Below are 21830 nucleotides of genomic sequence, written 5' to 3'. Positions count from 1 at the left end.
ACCTTGAGTATTTTTCTGGCATGTAGGCTGGGCATGCCCCTACTGCGGAAGGCCTTGCGCTTTTTCATACACATCCACTCTCTCTGCCAGACTGCTCATGTGTGTTATTCCATTTCTCTATCTCTAGACTTACCTCTTGGATCTAAGGCTCCAAATTGGGTTCTGCTTTACACTTACCCATTCTACTACTGTCTCACATTAGATCATCAGTGGTCAGATTTAGGAGTGACCTACTGTCATGCCATGTGCTGTTAACATAGTAAAAGTAGGTTAGGCTGAATGAAGATAATGTCCATTAAGTTAAGCCTGTTTCGAACTCCCCTTTTTGATCCAGAGGAAGGCAAAAAAAAACCAACGAGGCAGATGTCAATTTAGCTCATTTGGAGGAAAGAATTTCTTCCTGACTCCATAATGGCAGTCAGAATAATCCCTGGATCAACATTTGAGTTCCTACCTAATTCTAAGACTCGGATCAACAACCCCGCTGCTCACCTAATGTCTGTATCCTGTAATATCATAGCACTTTAAAAAGATGTCTAGTTCCCTCTTGAATTCCTCTTTCAATTTTACCATCATCACATCCTCAGGCAGAGAGTTCCACAATTTCACTGCTCTTACAGTAAAGTACCCCCTACTGTGTTGGTGATGAAACCTGCTTTCTTCTAGACATAGTGGATGCCCTCTTGTTACTGATGCAGTCCTTGGTGTAAACAGGTCATGGGAGAGATCCTTGTATTGTCCCCTAATGTATTTATTAGGGATGAGCGAGTATAATCGCTAAGGCACTACTCGCTCGAGTAATGTGCCCTAGCCGAGTATCTCCCCGCTCGTCCCGAAAGATTTGGGTGCCGCCGCGGGGCGGGGAGCTGCGGGGGAGAGCAGGGAGGAACGGAGGGGAGATCTCTTTCTCCCTCTCTCCCGCCCGCTCTCCCCTGCTCCCCGCCGCAACTCACCTGTCAGCTGCGGTGGCCCCCGAATCTTTAGGGACGAGCAGGGAGATACTCGGCTAAGGCACATTACTCGAGCGAGTAGTGCCTTAGCGAGTATGCTCGCTCATCCCTAGTATTTATACATAGTTATTTGGTCGCCCCTTAGCCGTCTTTTTTCCAGGGTGAACAATCCCAATTTTGATAGCCTCTCTGGGTATTCCAACCCTCCCATTCCATTTATTAATTTGGTTGCCCGTCTTTGGACCCCCTCAAGCACTGCAACATCTTTCCTGAGCAAAGGTGTCCAGAACTGTACACAGTATACCATGTGGGGCCCGACAAGTGCCTTACATAGCGGAAGAATAATGTTCTCATCCTTCGCCCCTATACCTCTTTTAATGCACCACAAGACTTTATTTGCTTTTAGAGCGCCTGACTGGCATTGACTTCCCCAGTTAAGTCTACAGTCCACTAGTACCCCCAGGTCTTTTTCCATCTCACTATTCCCTAGCAGTACCCCATTTAGTGTATATCGGTGACATCCGTTTCTCCTGCCCGTGTGCATAACCTTACATTTATAAGCCTCCAACTTATTTGGGTCAGTTTGGAGCTAAATATTGTCCTCCTTTGTATTAATTATCTTGTATAGCTTCGTATCGTCTACAAATATTGATATTTTACTGTACAGTCCTTCAATCAGGTCATTAATAAATATATTGAGCCGAACAGGGCCTAATACTGAACCCTGTAGCACCCTACTACCAACGGTGGACCAATCAGAGTACGAACCATTTATTACCACCCTCTTCTTTCTATCTCCGAAACAGTACTTTACCCAGACACACACGTTTTCGCCCAGTCCGAGCTGTCTCATTTTATATATCAACCTATTATGCGGCACGGTGTGAACTGCTTTAGAAAAATCCAGATATACGAGATCAATAGACTTTCTTAGGTCCAGCCCAGAAGTTACTTCATTGTAGAAGATGATCAAATTGGTCTGATATGATCGATCTCTCATGATCCCATGCTGATGAGGAGTTATGCCGTTGATTTCCTTGAGGTACTCTAGGATGGCATCTCTCAGAAACCCCTCCAATATTTTTCCAAGAAAGAGACTTACCAGGCTCTCTTTTAGACCCCTTTTTGTATATTGGGACCACACTGGCAATGCGCCAATCTAGTGGTACAACCCCAGTCTCAATGGTGTCCCTAAATATAAGAAATAGCGGTCTATCTATTACGTTACCTAGTTCCCTTAGAACCCTTGGGTGTATTCCATCTGGGCCAGGCAATTTGATGATTTTAATCCTTCTTAACCGCCTCTGCATTTCCTCCTGTGTTAGGTTTGCAATACTTAGTGGGGGTGGGGAGTGGGGTTAGTTTTATTCCCCTGCATCTCATGTGACATTTTTTTTTCATTCGTGAATACACTTGAGAAAAAACTATTTAATAGATTTGCCTTCCCCCCATTATCCTCTATGGTTTCTCCTGTATTATTTGTTAAGGGGACAATGCTTTCAGCACAAATACCTTTACCATTTATATAACTGAAGAATAGTTTATGGTTATTTTAGTCTTTCTGTCTCCTCCTTTGCAGTTTTGATCTTTTTCTTACGTAATTTGTTTTTTATCCTGGATTATTTGGGTTTTCTTCGCTGCCTTCTTGTTTTAGTAATTTAAATGCTTTCTTTTTTTTTAGTTTATTTCCCTACTTACAGTCTTGTCTAGCCTCATTGATTTCCTTCTACTTGTAGTTCTTTCATTTTTAAAGGGTATGAACTGCTCACATGAGATAATTAGGATGTTTTTAAACTTCTCCCATTTGTCGTCTGTACTGGCGTCTGTTATTTTTGAGGATGTTGTCCCGATTAATGTTACTGATAGTGTCAGGACAGTGTCCGGGATATGGGGGTCCCTGAGAAATCCCACAACCCCTGTCCCTGCCTACTTGCCTCCCTGGGCTAACCCCCAGGGCGACAACTGGGCGGTGGTTCCTACCCTCACTAGGGAAGCGGGACACGGGAAGACAAACAGACACTGAGGACAAACAAACGGTAGAATGGTCAGACAATCCAGGTCGGCAACAGGAGGGTACGCAGTACAGAGGGGAAGGCAAAAACGTAGTCAAAGTTTAAAAGCAGAGTCAGAAAAGCCGGGGTCAGAAGAGCAGTCAGAATAAAAGCGGGTGCAGCTGGAGAACCAAACTAACACTGGCAAGGGCTGGAAGGAAAACACACACTTTTAACTGCTGTCAGAGCTCCTGCCCCCGCAGCTGATTGGGGCGGGGAGCCTGACAGCAGCAGGGCCCATCAAGGAGGTGCTGGGGACACGCCCCCAGCCTTGCTGAACAGACAGTTACCAGGGAAGCATGCTAGGTAGTCAAGGAAATAGAGAAGCACCTGCTGCCTCCCTAGCAACCCGGCGGCAACCAGTTTTACAGCGGCCCGGGTAGATCACTAGAACCGGGGCTCCCCTACGCTGCACTCCTGTAACCCGGGTGACAGGACCAGTGGTGTGGGCACGGCGGCCCCGAGAGTTGCTGGTTCTGACAGATAGTAGTTCTGAGCTGATCAAATTTTGCTTTACTGAAGTCTAGTTTTTTTGTTGCTCCCTGATAGGGTTTCCTATTGAATGACAGTTGGAATTTAATTATATTGTGGTCACTATTTACCAAGTGTCTCTCAACCTGCACCACCATTATTCGGTCCGGTTTGTTAGTCAATAATAAGTCCAAAGTGGCCCTCCCTCTGGTTGGCTCCCATACAAGTTGGGAAAGGTAGTTATTTTTAATTACTCTCGAAAACTTATTGCCCTTATGAGATTTACAGGTTGCATCTTCCCATTTTATATCCAGATAATTATAGTCCTCCATAATAATTACTTCATTGCAGTTTGACACCTCTTCTATTTGTCTTAATAAGAAGTTTTCAGTTTCTTCTGTTGCTTTTGGTGGGCTATAGAAAACCCCTATCAAGATTTTGTTATTCTTTGCTCCTTGTATTTCTACCCACAGAGATTCCACGTGTTCATCTCCTACACCTATATCTTCTCGTAGCTTCAGCATTAAGTACGATTTAACATACAGACACATCCCCCCCTTTCCGGTTCCCACGGTCTCTTCTGAAGATATTGTAATCCTGTAAGTTCACCACCCAATTGCACTTATCATCAAACCATGTTTCCATTATTACCACTATATCGTAATTTTCATCAAAATTCTCGCTTCGAGCTCACCCACTTTATTGATCAGACTTCTTGCATTCCTAGCCATACAATTTATATGGTGGTTGGTATTCTTTATTTTCATTGTTTTACCTCTGGTCCTAATACCTGTTCTGCCAGTTCTAGTTGCTCGTCCCCCACTCCCATTACTTGGTCCCAGGTCGCTGTCTACACTGTCTACCCCCCCTCCATTTCTCTTGGTGCCCTTTTCCCCCCAGTCCCTAGTTTAAACACTCCTCCAGCCTTTTAGCCATCTTCTCCCCCAGCACAGCTGCACCCTCCCCATTGAAATGCAGCCCGTCCCTATGGTAGAGCCTGTAGCCAACAGCAAAGTCAGCCAAGTTCTCCAGGAACCCAAACCCCCTCTTCTTACTCCAACTCCGGAGCCACTTGTTTACCTCCCTAAGATCCTGCTGCCTTTCTATTGTGGCTTGTGGTACAGGTAGTATTTCCAAAAAAAAGTACCTTGGAGGTCCTCGCCCTAAGCTTGGATCCTAGGTCCCTGAAATCATTATTGAGGATCCTCCATTGACCTCTAATTTGTTAATTGGTGCCAATGTGCACCATGACCGCTGGATCCTCGCCAGCCCCTCTCAGTAATTTGTCAACCCTATTCGTCAAGCTCGAGCACCAGGAAGACAACACAGTTCGACGATCCCGGTCTTTGCGGCAGATTGCCCTATCTATCCCCCCTTATAATTCAGTCCCCCACCACTATGACCTGTCTAGCCTGCTCTCTACTCCCCGTCATCTTCTTATTGAAACTATCATCTTTATGGCATTCAGAGGGCATGTCGTGCTGCAGCGGTGCTGGCTCTGTAATGGCATCTCCCTCATCTGCCAACTTTGCAAATTGTAGGGGTGTGCCAGTTCAGGACTAGTCTCCCTGGTTCTCTCCCCTTTACCCCTTCTAACTGTCACCTAGCTAGCTGCCTTCTTCCCCCTGCTCTTTCGAACTACCATCCGCCCCTGCATCTACCCCAACGAGTGCCTGTTTAGTGAGCAGCAAACTCCTTTCCATGTTGTCAATGCATCTCAGTGTTGCCAGTCGCTCATTTAGATCCAGGATTTGGGCTTCCAAATGTGCGCCGTGCATGCATCTTGCACAACAGTATGCCCTGGGCAGGGACTATCTCCTATTACAAAAATAATAAGGGAAATTTATCAATGTGTTTGCGCCTAGACTTTGATGGAAAGTGTGTCAAAATTTGGCGCATTTCTGATGCATAATGTTGCATCCCGTTAGAGACATTTATGTAGCAAATGCGTGAAAAAAAATCCACTCAAAGCTCAACAAGGGGTGTGGCTTAGTTGTCACCTGGGTGTGAATTAAGTGCCACAAAGTGCAACAATATTGCAGCAAAACTTTGGCACCAACTAAGCAAATCCGTACATGGTATAAAGTTAGGCAAAAGTGTCTAAACATGAACGAATTGTATTATTTACCATTGTGATAAATTTAGGCCTTTTTACGCTGCCTTGTCTACGTTTACTCTGATTAACTATTAGACAGGATTAGTAAATCTTCCCCAGTGTTCTTTCAACTGTTTATTTTTGTGTTAATAGAAAATTATTGACTAAAAACTATTTAAAAAAACATAAAAAATCTTGAAAACCACCATTTAAATATACCTTATGAACTTAACCTTAAAATTATAAAACACATCCCGATGTTCATATTTATCTGGAAAGTAACACTTAGTAATTGCCATTTATCTTCATTTTTGTCTTTTAGCTCTGCCCTGTCTTAAGTTCATGTTTTTTTGTTTTCTATGAAAGGAGAAACCAATCGTAGATCCCACGGACTACCCAAATACATTGACAGCATACAGTATAAACTGATCATGTGTTATGAATAATAGAGATTAAGACTGGCATATAAAGGATCTGTTATAGTCCATATAAAAGGAGCAATGTTTGCTCTTCCAGTGCTTTGTGTTATGGCCTACCTGATAACAATCAAATACACACCCAGGTAATACCAGCCTCACGTGTCTGGCACTGGTTGGCAAGTATGCGTAAATGGAAGATGTCAATCACTTGAGTGCTGTGAAAACGTCTAAAGAATCAACTAAACAGGAGAATGTGCTATACTCACTTGTCTTGTGACCAATCACTCTGTTCTGTGTTTTGTGATATTCATCTAAACCTATATTTCCCAATGTTCATACTCAAACAAATTACACCAAGAGCCCCCAAAGCTAGAATTGTACACTTTGCTCCCAATAAAATACTACATCAACAGAATGTGAATACCTTCTAAAGACATGGAATGTATCCCATGAGGTCCAAGCATCACAGGTTGAGAACCTGGCACCTAAACAATCTATTCCATATTGTATATACATATGTACTGTATATGCAGTTAGCATCAAAGACTGATGTGTATCAAGGAAAGAGGCAGCTGGGGCACTGGCCGTGGGCACAATCAGGAAGAGAGTTATAAAGGGGTGCAGAACATGGCTATCTGGAAGTCCTGTCATCTTCCCCTCTCTTCTCTGTCTGTACTGTAGTAAGTTACAGCAGCCAGTAGTTCTTGTCGGCTGTTGTAACTTTTTCCAGGCAGCAGCTCTGTCAGAATAGGCAGAAGAGGGAGGAGGATGGAGTATAGATCACAGTTCAGGAAGGAAGCAGCCTTTGCTCACCATGGCTCCTCTGCGCTACTGGCATGTGAAAGCGATCTGCAGAAGAAGTATATGCAATGTGTATATATGTGCATGTAATATCCTGTAGCTGAACTATATATGTGTGCGGTATAGCTGTACTATGTATGTGTGTGATATCATGACATGATGTATGCGTGTGGTATAGCAGTACTACCCTGTTTCCCCAAAAATAAGTACTACCCTGAAAAAAAGCCCTAGCCTAATTTTCAGGGGGCTTGAAATATAAACCCTATTCCGAAAATAAGCCATAGTTACACTATATTAAGAAAAAATAAATAAATACATTACCGGTTCGGAGCAGCCCCCGCAGTCCTCAGTAGCTCGTACAACATCACTTCTTGGTTACAGGATTCATGAACCCCACCTCCAGGAAGTGATGGCTGTGATTGGTTCTTCGACCACTGTTCAGCCAATCAATGTAGCGCTGGATGAACCAATGCGATGGCTGTGATTGGCTGTGTCTCAGCCAATTCATAAGTTCCACCTCTACAACACGATGGCTGTTGATTGGTTTATTCAATGCTGCACTGATTGGCTGAGCAGCAGTGGAAGAACCAATCACAGCCATCACATTGGTTCATCCAGCACTGCATTGATTGGCTGAGTAGTGGTTGAAGAACCAATCACAGCCATCGCTTCCTGGAGGCGGGTTTTATGAATCCTGTAACCAGGAAGTGATGTTGTATGAGAGGCCGAGGACTGCGGGAAGCGCATTGGAGCTGTGGAGAGCAGCGGGAGGGACGTGGATTGAGCTTGCTAGATAAAATGCAAACCAGAAACCAGCTTCTCTGCAGACGCTCCCATGCACGGACTGGCTGGAAACCACAAGTGATGCACAAGAAAAATGGAGAAAGTCCAGCGTTGGGTTAAAAGCTTTCAGTCTTTATTAGATGATGCAGACAGACATGGAGGAACAAAAGGACATGTTGCCTTTGCCATCTTACATGCTTGCCTAGCACATGTCCTTTTGTTCCTCCATGTCTGTCTGGATCATCTAATAAAGACCGAAAGCTTTTAACCCAATGCTGGACTTTCTCAATTTTTCCTGAGCCTGCTAGGTAAGTATTATAGGACCACCTCCCAAAATAAGACCTTGTGCCTCTTTCCTTGCAAAAATTAATATAAGACAGGGTCTTATTTTCAGAGAAACGCGGTATTAATAAAAAATTGAGCAGAAGGCAGCTGTCATAAACTTTGTTTACTATGTGGTCTTTTATCCAGGCAGCTCTGCTGTTCTCCGGTTCTGCTACATTTTCCCAGTCAATGAACCGTTAATCCTTTCCTGCTTTAGACTCTACCACAAATCACCTGTTTGTTATTTTCAGTTCATCTTTTGTGATTTATACACTGTTAGTTTCTTCGGTCCTTGCTTTGTTGGTCAGGGTCTATGTCGGTTCCTATGCCCAGTTCCTTGCTCTGTCTTGTTGCTGTTTGTTCTTGACCCAAGCCACCTTGCTCTGTTCTTGGGTTCCTGCCTGATTTAACTTTGTTCCCGTGTGTTAGTACTGTGAAGATTAAAGCTTTATGTTAACAAGAATCTTGCTACGTCTCATCCCAAGATCTAATCCTAGAGAGGATCATATCCAGTACACGGGGGACCCACATCCCTATGACAGCAGCACTCTTTAGTAAATCCTCCTTATTTCACCCTTGCAGTTTTTTAGCTCTTACTGCTCACTGTGGTGTATGAAATAGGGAGAAATAACCAGTTTGAGCTGCACAAAATAGCGCACAGAATAGGTATGGCTTTAATTTTTAGTCTATTATGCTTAAACGGATTCTCCAGGACGTTTACTATTGATGACCTACCCTAGAATAGGTCGATTGTTGCTTGGCAGGGGTCTGATACCCAGGCCAATTGTCAGTGCAGACAGAGCTGGAAGCAAATAACGCTATCGCTATTTCATCAACCCAATATGAATTCAATGGGAGCCATGCCTGTTGTACCAAACTGGCCTGTTGCAATGTTGACAGCGCTATCTACTTCCAGCGTGAAGATCAGCTAATCATTGGCGATCCTGAGCGGTAGACCCTCATCGATCAACTACTAGACCTATCCTGCAGATAGGTCATCAATGAGTAAAATTGCAGGAGAATCCTTTTAAAGACTACAGATAATAAGAACATGGTAGCAATAATGCAGACCAATAAAAGATATGCTATATATGCCTGATAGCTTCTGAACCCACCCGACCAGATAATTGGGATCTGGTGATCCCTGTTTGTGGATTTTCACTTAAAGGGGTTCTTTGCAACTTTAACATTAAAGGGTTTTTCCGAGTTGTAGCATTTTTGTTAAAACAGCTTCCTATGCAGTAATATAAGAAATCAGCATATACTCACCTCTCCCCAGTCCCACTATGCCTGCAGTGCTACTCAGTGCTCAGCTCCAGTGCTTGCTCACAGGCTGCAGTCCCACCCAGTTTACAGGACGACCCAGGTGCTGTAGCCAATTAAAGAGCCCAGAGATCGATTGCTGAGCTCTCTCATTGGCTGATGAGCCTGTGATGTCCTATAAACAGGCTGAGAAAGCCTGTAGATGTGGCATCAAACGGGAGACCCGGAGAGGTAGCACAGGAGACGGCAGGGGAGAAGGGAGAGGTGAGTATATGTTGACTTGTTATGTTGCTGTACGGGGAGCTGCTTTTACAGAAATGCTACAAGTCAGACAACCCCTTTAATCACCTATCCTTAGAGTAAGCCAAAACTGTTTAATTCGTCTGGGTCTGACCGACCTTTCAATTTCCACATAGTCATATGCCTGTACGAGCATGCGTGCCTGGTACTGCAGCTTGTCGTATTCAAGCATCAAATCAACGTTATAGTCTCATTATGTTCATTCAGAATGCATCATATTAATTCAGAATACATTACAAATATCCAATACAACTTATTACATTTGGACCGGTGTCCTGTCTGCACCAGGTATATGCCTATTAAATGTTGCAATCAGCCACATTTCAGTAATGTATGATTGTGATTGAGAAATGCTCTGATTACATTAATTGGATATTTCAAGCTGGTGACATGTATAAACATTAGGTTAATTATAGGGATAATAACGCATATCACTTATGGGCAGAAAGGTACCAAGCGAGACCTTTCCTTGGCGTTTGAAAGACACACTGTAAATGCTGTAATTAATTTCACTCAATGGTAAATGGAAACGTTCATATGATATCATGAATAATAAGCCGGGAACTGTGTGTTGTGTGGGTGGTAAGAACAATATGCCAGTGGAGATCTTTGTTTAATATGATTTTATCTTTTTTTTCCCTCTTTCAGCGGTTGAATTACAATTTGCGCCGTGTAAATGTTTGAATGTTGCTATTGACAAAATAAACTAAACATTGCTAGATAGACCTGTAAATGCTGCGGACCAGCGGCCTATCAGACTGCGATAACATAAGCATGTCCTTGTGGTGGCAAAGTCAAGCGCGACTCTAAAATATGATATAGTTATGCACTTATATCTCCTTAGCAATAAATTTCATAATTGTTTTTGCTACTTTACTACGGAACATTTGTGGTCTGCTGATAAATATATGATACATTGTGTCTTCTGCAGGACTGTAAAGGGTTTTATGAGTAAATAAACCATATTGAAACAGCAGAGACTGTTTCTCAGCTGTCCCCGTTATCAGTTTTTTGGGGAAAACATTAGTAATTGATTTAAATTATAATGAATGAACTCACAGTCAGTGTTTCTACCCACTTCAAATTTAATACCCCAAAAAGTCCCTTTTAAAGGGTTTTCTTGAGTCATAGTAAAATTGGGGAGCAGGAAGGAGATGCTTAAAAATGAGCAACTAGGGAGTTATTCACACACGCGATAAACTTGTGCGAATATGAAATCTACTCTTTTGAATAAATTTATGCACAATAGTGATTTTTGTTTTCTGGCAGCATCATTGTTTTCAATAAGACTTCAAAAGCCATCGCATGGCACTTGCATGCCGAGTGTGGTGCCTCTGGAGAGGTTTTTTCGCAGATCCGGCACAAAATGCCAGAAGAAATAGCATGAAGCCCTTTTTCTTCTGGTATGGGCAGCTGAACATAAACTGAACGGACCCCATTATAGTCAAAAATGGACCCCTTCTTCCTGGGGATTCACCTTTCCTGCTCTACGAACGGAGCAGGAAAATGGAATCCCCGCCACAGATGTGAAGGCAGCCCAAGTCATACTCATCACTCTGTTCCCCTTGATGGTTGTACTGCTGCTTCTGACTTCACAACCAGACTTTGTTTACTCAGTTACAGCGGTTATGTTTTGTACATGTCATGGACCCAAAGGCTCATGGCTCATGACACGGAGCCCGACCATAGAGTTGATTTAATTCCACTCCCATTGCCTTGCACTCATTTCGAGATGGAGCATAAGTCACACATTGACATGGTTCTGCATCCTCCAAAAATTACTTGCTGCAACCACTGACCAATTTCCTGTAAGGCTCGTCAGCTACCTGGATTCTGCTCACTGGCTGGATATGGACCCTTCCAGTTCTCTGGCAGCCCAAAGTACTGCGCTTATCTGGGTCTATGGGGTCTTCATAGAGTGCAAAGACTTACAAAAAAAAGCGTGCTTACAAAAAGTATAATCAAAAGGTAATATACAAAGGAAGAAACATACAGTACATACATGACAGTAATGACAATAAAAGGAATATACAATAGAAATACCAGTTCTTGTGGCATAGACGGGCTCGAATCTGGGTGTGCTGGACACAGAAAGGGGTGTTGGACAGTTCCTGCATGCATGGGCAATCCCTTGGAATTTTTGGATTGAGGCCTTTGGTCCATGCTGCAGTTTTACTATCTCCTTGCCACCTACCAACGCAACATCAGGAAGAGGCTGAGTATATGTACCAAACTGCAAGATGCAAATACAGTTTCAGATTTGGTAATATTTCCCAAGGAGGCCCTCCAAGAGAGGAACTACGACCTCCATATGTCATCTACCCATAACACCAAACACGTGGTACAAGGGATCATTAGTCCAGCAGGTGTACGATTTGGCCTGTTCCCGAGATCGCACAGCAATGGAAGTGAATGCATTAGATTCAGCCTCACCTCCTGAAGTTGGAGATGAATGACTGTTTGTTTGCACCGGCCGATCTCAATTCAGTTTTTATGCATGCATAAAGTGAACGACGAACGAGAAGCAAAACAAATTATCATTTGTCATTCATTCGGTGCATGCATTTAGACTAAATGACAATTGGTCAGATTCTCAATGGATTGTGGGAATTTGAACAATTTATCTGCCCATGTGAAAGGGCCCTTAGGCTCATGGCACACAAACGGATTTACATTGTAGAATCTGTGGTCACCGCAGACCAGCAGCAAAGACCGTTCAGAACGTGCTATGTAAAAACACTTTTCTAAACACTTGCGGAAACAAATAGCGATTTCCGTGAGTGGAGGAAAAATTGCAGCATGTTCTATTTTTGAGCGGATTCCGCATGAATAACTTCCATAGAAGTCAATGGAAGCTGTCCGACCGGCGGCCCATCCACAATTGACATTGCGCCGATGGTGCTGGAAAAATACGGTTTTAAAAAAGAAATTGTACTGCGCATAACTAACAGCAAGCCACCGCGGTCATCTGCAATACAGAAGAATACAGATACGCAGGGTCGCCGACCGCAATCAGGGCCGAATTCTGCTGCGGGCTCCCACATGCGGAATCCGACCAGTTCGTGTGCTGCCTGACTTAGGCCAGAAAGGCATGCACATGCTAATAGGAGTATCCTGGTTGAAACAAAAGGGATGACGAGGGAGTCAAAACCCTCACTCACATATGAGCAGGAAGTCAATGAATATCCAAGACGCTGGCTTGGAGAGGACTGGAGGCAGGAGCTTAACTATAAAGGATGCAGGGGATGCGGTTGCACCCGGGCCCAGGAGCCTTAGGGGGCCCATAAGGCTTCTCTTCTCCATATAGGGAGCCCAGTACTATGAATAAAGCATTACAGTTGGGGGCCCTGTTACAGGTTTTGCATTGGGGCCCGGGAGCTTCAAGTTACACCTCTGACGGGAGGTGTTGATTTAATAATGTCATATTTCTAGGAGCGATAGGATGTGTGAGCCTAGGTGTCGATGCTGCATAATAGCACACACATGTGACCTTTGCAGCCAGAGGCGTAACTTGAAACTGCTGGACCCCAGTGCAAAATCTGAAACTGGGCCCCCAACTATAAAGCTTCATTGATAGTATTGATTTGCAATATGGGGAAGAGAGACTTTATGGGCTCCCTGTGGCTCCTGGGCCCAGGTGCGACCGCACCCACTGCACCCCATATACTTTCGTCCCCGCTGTCACTTGCAGTCAATCACTGACCTCAGTCCTATACAGATTCAGAATGCTGAAGTCAGTGATTGATGGCAGTGGTCATGTGTGTTTATGGACAAGTGACTACAGCAGGTTGTCAACAAAGGCCGGTGGGACGGGTAAGACTGGTGGTGCCACGGGGAGACGGAACGGTGAGAATAACTTCTTTTTTTTTTTAACAAATTCAATTGTACTGTAACTTGGAAAACCCATTTTCTATTACAATAAATAAGGTACTTTTTGGATGATTATTATTTCCATTTTTATGGATTCTATATGACGCATATTCGTTTTTTAGTGACTGGTTTCCCACGTCTGGAAATGCAGCCATTCAAATTCAGTTCCTCTGTTTCAGAAACAATTGTCACTGAGAAAGAAGGACCAGACTCCTTTATGGCGCAGTAAAATATTATGGTCTCGCTGTATTATTGAGGGTCCAGTAGTTTTCCAGTGGGAGGTGACTGTGGTGAAGCAGGAAGAGGGTAGGTGAATAAGATAATGTGTAAAGGAGTATTCAATATGTCAAACATCCCGCCAGAATGCAGCCATTGCAACTGCCTACCAGTCCACTCACTGCTGACAGTGTCAGACTGTGTACGAGCATGCTCTATGAACAAGAGTCGAGAGGGGTAACATCACTCCTTAGGGAGAGCACCAAGAAGGTGAGTGAGGAGACTTATACGGCCATCCATGCTCCTCTGGGTAATATGCAAATAAGGAAGATGGAACAATATCTGTGCAGCGCCACCTATTGGATGGCAGCATTCCTTTAAATCAATGCTTGACACTTTATATAGGTGTGTAGAGCAATGATTGGGAAGAGGAATAATAATACTTACTAATCACTTTTCAATGAGGAATGACAGAAGAAAGGCAGAATGCAGAGTTCTAAGAAAAGATGCTTCAGCATTTATCTCATAGGCAATATGAGTATTTACTGATAGGTCCTCTTTGAATGGGTGGTGTAGTTTAGGAAACTTGTTTTTAAGCACCTTATTAGGGAATGCTGATTTAAAGGATAGGGGTCTACCAGTTAGGACCCTCATCTGTTATCCATAACTAAAAGTAGCTACAAAAACCAACTTTCACTGTGATGGACTCAGGATGACGACATATTACATGAACAACCCATTGATTTTAATGAGAACGATGTAATGCCTCCTTTCCCCTTTGGTGGTGCTGCCAGTAAATTAAACAGTTGTTGCCAGGTTCCTATTGTCACAGCGTTCAAACCGCGACACTGTAACAGGGTGATGACCGCATAATCTGGGCTGATGTCATGATATCAGCGTATGTGATGTGCCCGTGGCAGCGACGTATGCACCCTGCCATTCGACGCTCAGTACCAATGTGTTAACACTAGTTTGTTGCTGTAGGGCCAGATTGGTCAGTAGCCCAGCCGGCCAACCAGACTTTATTATAGCAAATAAATTCTGACCCCTCCTTTTATAGGGTGCTAGTTATTCCCTTCCTGGTGGAGTTCTATTCTGGTCCATGTCATTTGAGAACAGTCCCTGTCTCAGATAAGTCCCTGGATTTTAATATTCATTGTCAGGTTTGGTATATCTGCTACTTAGTATTGACATTTTTATTGTTTCTTACATCTGTTAATATTTATCCTTTTACCATCTAGGGACAATCAGATAGCCCCAGGTTCTGGACGTGGGGTTGCCCTTGTTAGGGCGATCACCCTGCTTACAGGCCAGGTCTTCCCATACTAGAATGTTAGGTAGAGATTTCCCCTTTTTTAATTACATTATATATCATTTTGTTCCCCTAGTTATTTCTGGTGTGTTTATTTGTCCTGTTGGACAACTATTATATCTGGTCCAGACAAGGTATTTTGATTCAGACTCAACACCTCTACAGATCACCACTGAGCACTAGGGATATCTGCAACAGAACATCCTGCAATAAGCTTTTCTTTACTAAAGCAGACAACCCACTTGAACTCCTGGACTTATCCCTTTAACTCCCCTATACATACGGTTAGTAGGTTGCAAATGGAAAATTGACTCCAACTGACTTCTGTCAAAACAATTTTTTTTGCTTCTGCATAAGAAAACAAACCATAACAAGAATAATCCATAGGATTGAACCTGAATAAGCCGTTTATGTTATATAGTCTATTTAGTAGTTGTTATTAATTTCCGCAATAATCTTGAAGTAAGCTGGAAATACCTCAGCTCCAGGTATGCAGCTTATGTTCTCAAATACGTTCTAAAAGATATTAAGCACATTAAATCTAAACATTAGCATAAATCTCCAGTGATATTGCGTCAAAGGTAAAGAAAAGAAGTTGTTTTCTGCTATACAAAACATATTTTTCCCCATCGTTATGTAAATAAGAACGAGTTCGCTAACGGGAATATGACCATGCATAGCTCTTGTACATTATGTCTAGTAAACCAGACACATCCTGTTTTCCTTTTCCTGGTATAGACTATTTGTACACTTTACTGGTCATCAGAGAGGCAGGAGGTAGTAAGGGTCCAGTAGGTTTTCCAGGTATGTTTAACATTCCATAAAGTATGTACCAGTCTTACCAGACTCATCCTTCACACTGTTTGCTGGGACATGCATTACAGATTGTGCAAACTGTTCTTGTCCTGGAGAAAGGGAAAAGTATGCACTTTTCATTGGCCAGTTACTTTTGGAATTAACATAAATCTCATGAGCTAGTCAATGAAATAATAATGATTGCATTGTGCAACAATGTCTGAGTGTGGGTATAAGGCTCATGGCTTAATGAATTTTTAATAAAAAGGGATTTTTGTTAACATTTAAAAGTTACTTTTGCTTTTTTTCTCAAGGCATGAAAGATTGCTTAGTGTATTTTAACCCTTAATGGATACGACCTCGTTTGGTATTTAGGCCTCATGTCCACGGGGAAAATCAGGCCCGACGCGGATTCTTCATGCAGAATCCCGCAGCGGGTCTCTCCTTTCCCGTGGATATAAGACCTAAAAAGAAGAATTACGTTCCTGTCCGGACGCTGCGGATCTGCCTTCCGTCGCGGTCGGATCTTCTTTCTTCGGCCCGGCGGATGTGCTCGGCACGCCAGTAGCGTGCTGCGCGCGTGCGCCGTGCACTCTTTTTTTTTTGAACTCCTGCTCTCCCATGCCGGAGAGCAGGGATTCAACTGCGGGTGTGCCGCAGATCCGGACGACTTACATAGGCTTCAATAGAAGTCTGCGGGAGCCGTCCGTGTGGGAGACCCGCACTAAAATGGAGCATGCTGCGGGTGTTTTCTCGCACATGCAATCCGCGCCTCAAGGGAAAATGACATCCGCAGGTATCTAAATACCTGCGGGTGTCCAATGCATCCCTATGGGGTGCAGATTACGCGTGCGGGTGACTCGCTGCGGATCTGTCCCCGTGGACATGAGGCCTTAACGTTTTGGTGATTTTCATCTCCATTGTAATTTTTTTCCCATTTTTAGGTATATAGGATGTATTATATCACTTATTTCTCAGGGCAAAAAAACACATGAATTCTGCAATAGTTTTTTGTTTTTACGGTATTCATTATGCTGTGTAAATGACTTGATAACTGTTTTCTGTGGGTTGGTATGGTTATGACCATATACTGTAATTTTTTTTAGTTTTTCTCTATTTTTTGCATAATAAAAACACTTTTTAGGAAAAATTTTTGATTTTGGGCACTGTTACATATAAAGAACCATAGCTTTTTTTTCTTTTATAGATGAAGCTATGTAAGGTTGCTTTCACATCTGTGGCGGGGGTTCCATTTGAGTAGCAAGTAAGGGGAATTTCCTGGCTGAATGGATCTGTCTTATGATGGAACCAAACAGCGCCGAACGGACCCCATTGACTATAATGGGGTTCATTCAGTTTACGCTCAGCTATCTGACATTTTACTGGAAGAAAAAGCACTGCCCAGTTAGGACCGTCGTGCAAGTTATACAACAGCTGGGGTCAAGGTTAACAGTTGTCAAGGTTAAGTATGATAGGCTAGTACGACTTCCTTCTATTGAGATTTTGAGAGAGCATTGTCCATGGGGAAAAGGCTGAAAAGGTAGGACAGGAGGTAAATGCTTTGTGTTAACCATGATCTGGGCTGTTGTGAGATTAACCAGTGTGACCCACAGTAGCATGAACAGAGAGGATAACTGTTAAGTAATGCTTCAACTCAAGCTCCATTTACACAAAATGATTATCATTCAAAATTCATTCAAACTAGGGCATATGAGTGATAATCTTTGTGTGTAAATGCTACCATTGTTCACTCTATGGCTGAAAGATGATTTTAAGGTGAGCTTAAAATCCATCATTCAGCCGGAGAGTAGATAACACAGACCCCATGCTGTGTTCTGCATGGGAGCTCTGCTTACATTGTATTCAGCTGACAGCCCATGCAAGAACAGAGAAGCTAATTGCAGAGCTCAGACCACCTGCTGTGTTCTGCAAGCAGCTCCTGGAGGCTCATTTACATGCAAATAAAAACTAATAAAGTGCTAATAGGCATTAGTGTTCATTAGCACTTTATGTAGTAAGATCACTAGAACTGTCAATCTTTCAATCGCATCAGCGCCCAACAACCGTATCGCAGGCTACTACCCAACTATCGCTCCTCTGCTTTACACAGGAGTGATAGTCATTCAAGTGAAGGGATGCAGAATGGGCTAGCATCATTCCAGCCACCCACCTCCAATTTACAGCAAACAGGAGTCACTTAAACATTGAGAGACTCCTGTTTATACGGCTCGATAGTTACTTGTTTTTTAGTTTTGCTAAAAACCAAGTGATTCTGACTCTGAGTGATTTTCTCACTCAGTGCTCTGTTGACGGCCGCATGTACAGAGAATGATTATTGCCTGAATTTGCTGTTTCCAGTGAGAATTCGGGTTATAAGGTACCTTAAGTTGCATGAGTGACCACTATTAGCCACCATGCTGTGTTACACAACCTCCTAGTGTGTGCCTTCTGATGAGAGACTGTTAGTAACCACAACTGAACTGTAAGTCTTGTAATCACAAAGCCAGTTGTCTAATACAGAAAAGTTAATCTTACAGCCAAGATTGTCTATCATCAGTATCGGTCTTATTTCCTTTGCCATCCAAAAGAAACGATATCTAATGTTTCCCTTGAGCCCCTGGTCAGAGTTAAAATATTCTGGAGGTATTCTTCCCTACAAGTATTAATTCTAAGGTAGATAATCTTTTGAATACAATACAGTTCTACTCCATACAAATGCTATATGGAGTAGGACTGAGCTTTAAAAACTCTTTGTGTCTCCATACAGTATCTGTACATATGAGGACATGCCTAGAAGCCTTGCTATAATGTCTAATGAAATGGGAAACTATCTTGTTGACTGTTTGGAACGCTGCTCACCCTCACCCCCCTCTTGGACTGATGTCACAGAAAAAGGGTGAAAATAAGGTGGTGATAAGTAAGGAGGAGCCATTAGAAGGGTGGTACCTTCTGCCACAAGTTGAGGAGAGGTTTGTCTGCCTGTCCTCCCTTTGGTTAGTGCAATTGCTAGGTGGGTTTTCCTTCTTTGTCATTACAGATTGTAGCAGTGCTGGTGGGTTTCCATGCCAGTGGTCAATTGAGGCAAAAGTATACAAACAAGCCCGCTTTCCTCCAGCGGTTCGTCTTCGGATGCTTTCTCATTTCCAGGTTTATTGTTAAAGGGGTATTTACATCTCAGGAATCCTATTTAAATGTGTTTGAAGTTGCAAAACAATGCATTCACTAATAAAATGTTTATTTCCAAAATGCTCCATTCTCCAGATATGGCAGATATTGATTCCTGTCTCCTGTGGTTGTTTACTGTTCATTGCTAAGAAAACAGACCACGTCTTCTATGGAAGGAAATAGCAGAGTAGGCTGGCACATGCACACTTTTCCATCTTAACCTGGTACCTGGGATCTCAGGCACGCATGTTCACTAGCTTTCAGCCGGGCCACCATCTACTATTGTACTCTGCTATTTTTCCATAGAATAGGTGGTCTGTTTCCCTGCCAATAAGTAGTGTACAACCAGAGCGCAGAGGAATCAATAGCTGCAATACCTACAAAAATCTATTTATCTATCTCATATCTATCTATCGCCTATCTATCTCATATCTATATATCTATCTATCTAAAAAAAACTAATATCTATCTATTTATCTATCTCATATCTATCTATTTATCTATCTCATATCTATCTATCTATCTATCTCATATCTATCTATCTATCTATCTATCTCATATCTATCTATCTATCTATCTATCTATCTCATATCTATCTATCTATCTATCTATCTCATATCTATCTATCTATCTATCTATCTATCTATCTCATATCTATCTATCTATCTATCTATCTATCTCATATCTATCTATCTATCTATCTCATATCTATCTATCTATCTATCTATCTATCTATCTATCTATCTATCTATCTCATATCTATCTATCTATCTATCTATCTCATATCTATCTATCTATCTATCTATCTCATATCTATCTATCTATCTATCTCATATCTATCTATCTATCTATCTATCTATCTCATATCTATCTATCTATCTATCTCATATCTATCTATCTCATATCTATCTATCTCATATCTATCTATCTCATATCTATCTATCTATCTATCTATCTATCTATCTATCTATCTATCTATCTATCTATCTATCTATCTATCTATCTATCTATCTATCTATCTATCTATCTATCTATCTATCTATCTATCTATCTATCTATCTCCTATGCACAAAGTACTTAGTATAATTAGTTCTACAAACACCAGAGGGAGGCATCCTTCTACAGACTCCTAGATCTACAGGCAGTTTCATAGCGTTCTCTGTAGACTGTAGAGAATCTGACACCTGGCTTACTACATGGCTGCTACAGCTTGTGAAAACCTTCCGTAAATTGCTGGGGGCTACATTTTTAGGAACCGGGTTCTAAGTTTAGTAGTCTGGAGACGGCACAGTTGACTTTAACACAATATTTAGACTTCTTTGAGAATCTGTCATGTATTTTCAACCTCCATTAGTCAGGTTGACTTTTTTGTTAACCCTAATTGAACCAGTTTGTGAGTCTTGTGACATCTTCAAGACAGCAGATATAAATGAGATAAGAAAATAAATGCTTTTTTTCTCTGACCATTGCAGTAAGTAATGTTCCTAACTTTGCCTGTTACGTAAAAAAGGAAAAAAAATCAAGCGCAGTTCCACGAAAAATCAATACACCAGTTTCACACAGAGAAAGGATTATCTAGAAAACTAGTGGTTATTTGAAAATGTTTTGCCGTTTGGCTGTTTGCTTTGCTAAGTAAACGCAGAAGATAATGTTTTAGGATACAATTATTACACAACCATTGTTAATAAGGTCACATCGCTAGGGAAACACGCTACTTCTGCTTACAATTTAGAGATGTGATTTCTACTTGTTCACAAGTCATGGCCGGAAATAAGATGTTTGTCCACCTGTTCCGCCAACTATTTAAAGTCCTTTAAATTCTCGTTTTTTTTCATTTTCGCCAAGGCTTTAAGCGTATGTGCAGATTACCTGCCACATCCAGTCTCATAACATATGTTGTTGTTTAATTAGAAGGGCACTGCCGCTGTTATGTAACGAACATCTGTGTCTGCGACTAGGAGGAAATGTCCCTGGAAAGTTTTGTTCCTGCGTTAGAGCACTAAACAATTGCAGAATACAGTTTTCACAATGAATCATGCTCTATTCTGCGTAAATAGCTATTAGCGAGCTGGAAAAGAAGATTACTTCAATTGTACGATTTTGTTATTATTATCTATAGACCGGGGTTATTCAAGGACATGTGATACGTTTTGTAAATGGACCAACCACCATGTCCACAAAAACCCCATTGATGCTCCAAGATTTAGTATAGTTTCTTCAAGAGTGCCATATTCTCTTACAGTGATCAGGGCACTGTCCTAGAGTAAGAGCATTTTCACAAGGGCAAATTTGCTGTGAAAAACCTGATATTCCACAGCAAATCCACAGGCAATTCCACAGTGGCACATGTGGACCATTTCGGTGCAGATTTGCCACTGAAGTTTGGAACAAAACAGAAACTATACTCTGCTTCTGCATCTTTTCCCCACTGTGTAGAGAGAATTGATCGAATCCCCCAGGCTCTCCTCGACTTCCGCGATGACATTTCAATCCATGTGACCATTGTGGCTTTTGATTGGCTGCAATGGTCACATGTTTATACAGCATGCCATTACTGGAGGGCAGGATTCAGAGACTGCTGGGGGTGCATGCAAGACAAAGATGCAGAAGGTGCGGCAAAGATGCAGAAGGTGAGGATAATGTACTTTTTTTAAAAGTTCATTACTCTTTTATAAATTATTTTATACACCCCTACCTGTGAATTTTATGTCAGATCTGGGAGAAATCTACAGCAAAATCTGCAAAAAATGTAGATTCATATACCAAACTTAGATCCTAAATTGAATATAGATCATGGAAGACCAGTATGGTCATATATTATAAAGCACCAAAATGGAAGTGAGCACTATTATGCTGGGTTCACACGAGGCGTATTCCTGCTGGAAATCCCACGGTTTGGTCGCAGCAAAAACCGCGAGATTTCCGTCGGGATAAGCGACGCGGAAAAACCCGCGGTGGCTTTGAAGCGGCCCGGCCGCTCGCTTTTCCATTGCGGCCGGCGCTCTCATAGAGGAG

This window comes from Eleutherodactylus coqui, chromosome 5 (assembly GCF_035609145.1).
Source record: "Eleutherodactylus coqui strain aEleCoq1 chromosome 5, aEleCoq1.hap1, whole genome shotgun sequence".
In the NCBI taxonomy this organism is placed as follows: Eukaryota; Metazoa; Chordata; class Amphibia; order Anura; family Eleutherodactylidae; genus Eleutherodactylus; species Eleutherodactylus coqui.
Note: the sequence above shows the minus strand (reverse complement) of the source record.